Consider the following 7,381-nt stretch of genomic DNA (forward strand, 5'->3'; position numbering starts at 1 on the left):
CCGGGCCCTCAAAGGCCCGGACAGCTCCCGCCTCCGCGCAGCAGCTGGTACGCCGCCGGCGTCGCTGACCCAGTCCACGAGACAGCGCTCCCCCGCATCAATCAGGACGCACCTACGGCTTTCAATAAGGACTCTAAAATGGAGACTCCAAGGGCAAGGAGTAAGTGATGTTAGGACACCACCGCCACACAGTCTCGCTGCTGCATGGGACAGGACCGCCTGGGTCAAATCCAGCCCTCGGAGCGCATCGGCACTGCACTGCCACCGCGTGCTCTTCATGCATGCCACCACCACGCATCCATCAAAGTAGGGGAGCCTGCCCCAGCCAACAACGCCCAACGCCGCCAGCGGCCAGCGCAATCCTCCTTTCGGCCACCGCACTCATGGAAGCCAGATCTACTCCCTCCGTTTTCAAATATAAGTTTTTTTTAGAAATTCCAACAAGTAACTATATATGGAGTAAAATGAATGAATCTATAATCTAAAAAATGTCTACATATATCCGTATGTTGTAGTTTATTTGAAATGTCTAACAAGACTTATATTTAGGAACGAAGAGAGTAGCTGGGAGCGAACCAGCCGAACGAGGCAAGCCCCTACGCCGCACCTCCAGAGAAACACCCCACTGTCGTCCTCGGAGCCGGTCACACTTTGCCGGTGGGCGCCTCAGGCGTCAGTTAGGGGAGGAAGGCTTTTGCTCCTGAGTCGCCACACTGGGTGACACGTGGGGTGGAGGGGGTAAGCCACGCACCGCTGTGTACCTGTATACTAAACTAGCGGTTGGGGGCGCGCCCACGGCGCGCTGCCTGAAACGGCAGCTGTGCGGTGCCAGGTAAACTCCCACCCTTTCCAATGGTTCTAGCGCTGATTGATTCCCTGATAGCACGCATACATGTATAGCTGATGCATGGCTAAAGTGAACCAAATTCAGCAAATAAACAAGCAATGTCCGTCTTCAAGTCCACTCCGGCATCCCGTCACTCTACGCCAGACGCACCAAGCCAACGCTCGTCGGCGTCTCGTCGATTGAAAATCCCTGTCCGCCATGATGCAGCCAGTCGTTGCGCCTGTGACCCGCGGCTGTGCCGCAGTCTCTTGACCAGGAGTACCGCGCTACCAGAGCACTGCCAGTCGCAGCAGCCGGAACATCTGCCAGCTGATTGGCACCTTCCTCCTTGTCTTGTATCAACTTCGATGCTACACTTGTCTGCGGCGACTCCAAGATTGTCTGCTCCACAGTATGTGGTGCCTCGACGGCTTTCTGGCTCTGTTCCCACTTTGATCAGCCTGTGACAACAACAACTCTTTGCACAACCAGTACAGCATCAAAAGACCACAATAGGTAGTTGCTTTGGCCAAACAGGAGGTGAAAGGAAATGCAGAGCATCTCTTTTGCATGGCACAAGACATTCAGGTTGTTTTTAAGTACAATAATTCAATTCTTATCTGATTTTTGCTAATACAAGGAACAGTCTGAATATTGTTTATAAAATCAACGATCCTAACTAATTAAGCTAGAAGAAAATATGCCCAAAGGAAATCCTTGCAGCCACTAGAAACAACAATGCTTGCATCATCAAAATATCAAAATTCACTATGCATAGCAGGAAGGTCCGATTATTAAGGAGAAGCGAAGAGAAGCTCAAAAGAAACCCTCACTGCTAGCATCGTTAACACACAAGTTCCCCATAGCTTTTCCACTGCTCTCCCCAGGATTCCCGTGCAATCGAAATCAATCACCAATCACCATGCCATAAATCAACAGAGTTAAGTCTTTGAGCATACAGAGGTGTCCACACCTGCATCATATAGAAAAGGAAGAAGGAGGGGTCAGGTTGGGGAGGATCTCGTCGAGCGCAGCTATTATATAATCCATCATTATAACTAAGTAAAAAAATGCCTTCTGCTCGACGGCTTCATCTATTAATGAGAGTTGTTCAATCACTATAGACACATTTAACATGCAGATACTGATAAAATAGCAATTAACTTTGATGATCTAATGCAAGCATTCCTCTAGTGCAGAAGGTTCATGGCAAACAAATGGAAATTATTTCTATCAATATTATGTTTTCAACCTTCGCAACAAAATATACCGCAGAAGATAGCAGAAAAAGTGGAATATATTCAGGATCCACCTGAACAGAAAAAGAAAAGGTACAATAATAAGAAAATCAAACATACTGCATTTTTTGTCTCTACTTACAAAATCGTGTCCCACCTTCCATCCATCGATCCTGCACAAAAGTAGGTTATGGTCATATAGACGATGATAAGCAGTAAGTACAGTACAATCCACATCTGTACACTGCCTGAAAAAATAACCTGATCTGTCTAATATAGAACAGTGCAACATAAAGTGCCTAATAAAGCACAAAAACATGATGCAAGCAAAAACTGCAGAATCAAATTTACAGCAGTCTATAAAGGTAAGGGCATAGTTCTTTTATATCATAAGCATCCTATGAAATTCAGAAAACTAAGTAACTTTTAGATCAATAGGGTGTGATGAAAGAAGTAATGTTAATTAACATGCAGACTCACTTCAAAATCATCGAGATGCTTTGTAGCATCAATGGAGATGTTTGCCACTATTGTATTTGAAGCTTTCCTCAACCACTTAAGTATTCGACTCTCAGTTGATCATGGATAAGAAGTTCAGGGAAAAAGATACCATCATGAATATTTAGTAACTTGACTTCAATAAATCATGCATTTGTTGTTAATTAATCCAATTAATGCATACAATAGACAGGTCGGTGAACAGTTGATTGCTGAAAGATGTATTGCATATATCTCCAAATCAATTAAATTAGCACAACTAAAAATTAGATTAAATCATATGCATGAAAATGCTCATAGATTAATTTCTCTAGCTCAATTGTCGAGATAATAGCTCTGCTCTCTTTAGTGTTCACGTTATGTCGGTGAACAGTTGATTGCTAAAAGATGTATTGCATATATCTCCAAATTAGTAATATAAATAGTACTGTTACTAAATTAGCATAACTAAAAATTAGATTAAATCATATGCATCAAAATGCTCATGGATTAATTTCTCTAGCTTCTATTGTCAATATAATAGCTCTGCTCTCTTTAGTGTTGGCATTTCTTTATAATACACGAGATGAACCTGCATCTAAAGAAACTGAGTTGAGATCTCTTTTTATTTGGTCTGGCATCCATACACTAACAACCATGAACTGGAAGATAAATAAAAGCAACAACAATAAAAAGAGAGTGGTTTTTCCTCATGTTGGATCCATAACCGGGAGGAGAGATTGAGAGACAAGTTGTACCTTATGCGTGCATGCGACCAAGAGCACACACAAACAGATCGATGAAGAGCCCAAGGCTCACAAGACGCCTCTGCTTCTCCTGCAGCATGCGTCCATTTCCACATCGATCTTCTTCACACTGTCGAAGACGAGGAGGAGAGAGAGCCAGCCTCAAAACCCTTCACCAATCCGGCTTGACCTTGTTCTCCTCCACATCCTCGTTGGCAGCGCCTTTCCCTCACTACTGGGACTGATTACATTAGGGTCAGAGACTGCAAGTAAACTCGCATGCCGAAATTCACTGCCCTTGTCCATATTCAAACTTGGTCTTCAAGCAGTTTCACCCGTAGGTGGCCAGAGATTTGCATCAATGTCACATGTTCAACAATCTCTCCAGTGACTAAAATATTCTTATCCACGGGCTGGAATCAACAAAGTATATCCAATGAATAGTTCTGAAGCCATATACTAAAATCTAAAATATGAAGACATGTTCCAGAAAACCAATTTAGTTTGCAAGAAAATACATTCCTCTAACAGAGACCTGAAAAACACGAATATTTTCAGTTTGCAAACGCATACCAACAAACAGGTAGAGGCCAGCAACAAACAAGAACATAGCACACTTGCAGATTAACTGAGGCTTCACTACCTTAAACCGAAAAAGAAAATAAAGATATCACAGGAGATGTTTGGATGTACCCAATTCATCATAGCATCCCCCATCGACCCGTCTCCGGACGGTGACGGTGACTCCGACAGCTCCGAGATCTCGGACACCGACATGAGCGGCCCGTTGGCACCGGATATCCTCCACCCAACGTCCTTGTGGAGACTCAGGCACAGCTGCAAGCCCCATGGTTCTTCGTCAGAGGACGAGAGCGGCAGCCAAGGAGGAGGGGACGATGCGGGGCTAGAGCACGGCAAAATGAACCAATCGTAAATGGAGCCGAATAACTTTTCCTAAGCCAACGTCACAAGAGAGTAGCCTGAACCCTGCAAGCCAAATTGTTTTCCTCACTTCTGAACCCACACTGTCTTGAACAATGTTCCCCATCACCAATGCAGATGTATCAAACAGATCGTCCAAATTGTAAACATCAACAAATTCAGTTTTTTGTTGCTCCCCACCGACTATACGGCCTTAATACCGACGGAGTTGCATAAAGAAAGAAACGCAGAGACATGAAAGCAATTTGCAGTCTCAGTACCTCTCGCCTTTGAGGTTGTCGTCTATGCCTCCGTCATCCCCAAGATCCTCCTTCGGCGTTCCGCTCACTTAAGCTCACACCATAGTACACAGAGGAAACACAACATTAAGCAGTCAGCAGTCCATAACTACCATATACACATCTAATCCGATCCGACAGCTCAAGAAAGATTCAAAATCCACTCACCGTGTCGTGATTGTTGTGGTCAACCAGGAGTCCAGGAAGGCTTCCCTGAGCTGGCTTTGGCACATGAGTGAATCCTGAACCAGACAAACACCATAAGAAACAGATCATCACCATGCCAATCAGAAAACGAGAGGTCTAGGGAAGATCAAAGAAACACCACAACAACCTAATCGACTATATCTCTTCTTTAATAATTTCTTTTCTTCTTTGTAAATCTAATTTTTCAACATGGCAGAAGGATTTATCCCTATCCAATCTTGCAGATCTAAATTTCCTATGTGCCATATATGTTAATACCCCCAGCCTAAAATCCGAGAAGTGCAAAAACAAAAAAACTGAGAAAGTTCCCTTGGTTATTATATGTTTTTGTCAAACTGGCAAAATCATCTATAGGCAGTACAAGTTTTACGCCGCCTACAAGAATTGAACTTCCACGGCCACCTCACAAATGTAGGAAAAAGTTAGGCAAGCAACAATATATTGAGGATGAAAAATATGCTTATCGATACATTAGTAGAGAAACCAATCATATACCTTCAGATTTAACGACGCAATTATCCTAGAAAAGATCTTAAGCATGGAGAGCTCTTCAACTGAATGAAAAACAACAAATCAGCATATCAATCAACAACATAAGAGACAGTTTGTTAGCAAATCCAGCAGTAAACAAAAAACACACCGCTAATTCTTAATATCATAAACCTGTAAGATTTGTACACACAGAGCAATGTCAGTAATTCTTACGCCAAATCAGTATACCATCAACATAGTACAACACCGACTAAACAAAATCATTTCAACATGAATCCGACGAACCATAGAGAACTAACTAAGGGATAATTAAGGTGTAAATGCAGGCACATACCTCTGCTTATAGAAGTATCTCTTACAGTACTCTCTTCCACAGCTTGATTACAGATCTAAGCTTCTATGTAGCATGCACCTGAGAGCCAGACATGGCAATGATGAGCATTGATATATTAAGAAATATATTCGTTCAAGTCAGAGGCAGAAAAAAGAGAACACTCATTCAGTTACAATTTTCTAACCTTTAAATTCTCACTCCTCTTCCACGAAAAAAGATGCTAACTGAATAATATTATTCCCTGTCATAAGAATGATATTATTTAGTGTCCAAGAAATGTCAGGTTGCTGGATTAGTTCAAGGGACAATTTAGACAGCCAAAATAACAATAACACGCACGCATCAGACTCCTCTCTGTTTTTGCGTGGCTGTAGAGAAGGTTGTGGAGGACGGTGTGATCTCACCTGACAGGACCTGCCTCTGTTGCCGTGCGCAAAGAAGAGGGGTGCGGAAGGAGGCGGCTGCGTGTGACGAAGATGGTGCAAGGATGGAGGCGGCAGCGCTCGGACCACCATCGATGCTCCTCTCCTTCCTTCTCTCTCTCCCTCATCTTCTCTCACTTCTGCAGGGACCGGTCCATGGCGCTGCATTAAATCGAGCGCCCCCGCCGTAGCACTTGGCCTGCAGGTCGCCGCCGCTGCCGGAGATGCCCACCACTGTGCCCGCACACCTCTGATCCGGCGGGATCCCCTACTCCTCCACCTCCATCGAGAAGACCAGGCGGTGACTGATGAGGAGGAGGGGTGCTGCGAGTTTACTTCTGTTGCGTGGTAGAGCAGATTTGCTTCGTATTTACTCGGGGGAGGTGTTATCGCGGGACGGTTTTACCTCGACACAGTAAAAGGGAGACGACCCACAGGTCAACGAACCGCAGCCCCGCGCACGTACGCAAGCCCCGTAACCGACGCCCACAACGCCAGGACGAGACAGAGGAAGGTCCCACCCGCACCCAATGAAATCGCCCACCCAGCACGCGCAGAACCAACCACTAGCCTCCAGCTGGCCGCGCAGCACACGACGTGATTGGGCAGCCGCCTCGCTCTCGATTTACCCCGCAAATATCTCTCGCTCTCGATTTACCTGGACAGTACCATGGCGACGTGGCTATCGCAAGAAAACGAGCTTGATGCACACCTTATTGTTTTGGATTCCATCATTTATTCCAGACTATCATACAAATATACTACTACATATATAGCATCTTCCTGCAATTCGCCTATATATATCACCCCGGCCATCATATAAGTATATGATTCGCCCCTCCATTTCTAATTTTCTACCTCGCGTGCATATTATATATATTAGGCTTATCCTAATTTCAACTTTGTAAAGTATGTGTCTTTCTTGCACTTGGTTTCTCTATGCAAGGACAGCTCCAACGGCAACCAGCAAAATACACCCGCATCTGTCCGCGTACAAGAAGACCAGTCCGCGGACATAGATGTGAGAGGACGCCATCCAACCGTAGCATGTATATATCCATCAGCAAATTCAAATTCAAATGTACGCTAGTCCACACAACACGCCGGATCACACCCACGCTAGATCGCATCCCCGATCACAACCAAAAAAAAAGGTAAATATGCTTAATTTTTACATGCTTGTATCCAAAATAATATCAGTCCGACAGTCCATGCATTTCTGCCCTTCTAGACCAGCAATCGCAGAAAGCTGCTCCCCGATCAAGGAGGTGTCGTCGCCGCCGCGTAGGCAGCCTCTGCATCCGTGTCCACCTCCGCCTCCACCGCGTCCTCATCTTCCACCGCATTCAAGGTCAACATCTTGCCGTCCCCGCATTGGCGGCAATCTTCACCCTCTTCTCCTCGAGCGCCGCCTTCCTC

At 45.0% G+C, this 7,381-nt stretch overlaps 1 long non-coding RNA gene across 3 annotated transcripts; it reads right to left on the reverse strand.

Annotated features, from left to right (window-relative positions):
- Positions 1 to 1,367: 1,367 nt before the first annotated feature.
- On the reverse strand, positions 1,368 to 6,226 carry LOC125532471 (uncharacterized). 3 transcript variants are annotated; one of them, XR_007294161.2, is made up of 9 exons: positions 5,945 to 6,226; positions 5,725 to 5,781; positions 5,541 to 5,618; positions 5,210 to 5,268; positions 4,490 to 4,749; positions 3,981 to 4,274; positions 3,300 to 3,822; positions 2,207 to 2,237; positions 1,368 to 1,799 (listed from the first exon to the last, which is right to left on the reverse strand). It is a non-coding gene; the product is annotated as an uncharacterized LOC125532471 (long non-coding RNA). The 3 variants fall into 3 exon arrangements; XR_007294162.2 differs by having other exon boundaries at positions 3,300 to 3,700; positions 3,981 to 4,316; positions 5,945 to 6,224; XR_007294160.2 differs by having other exon boundaries at positions 3,300 to 3,700; positions 5,945 to 6,223.
- Positions 6,227 to 7,381: the final 1,155 nt, after the last annotated feature.

This window comes from Triticum urartu, chromosome 1A (assembly GCF_056163025.1).
Source record: "Triticum urartu cultivar PI428250 chromosome 1A, HENAU_Tu73, whole genome shotgun sequence".
In the NCBI taxonomy this organism is placed as follows: Eukaryota; Viridiplantae; Streptophyta; class Magnoliopsida; order Poales; family Poaceae; genus Triticum; species Triticum urartu.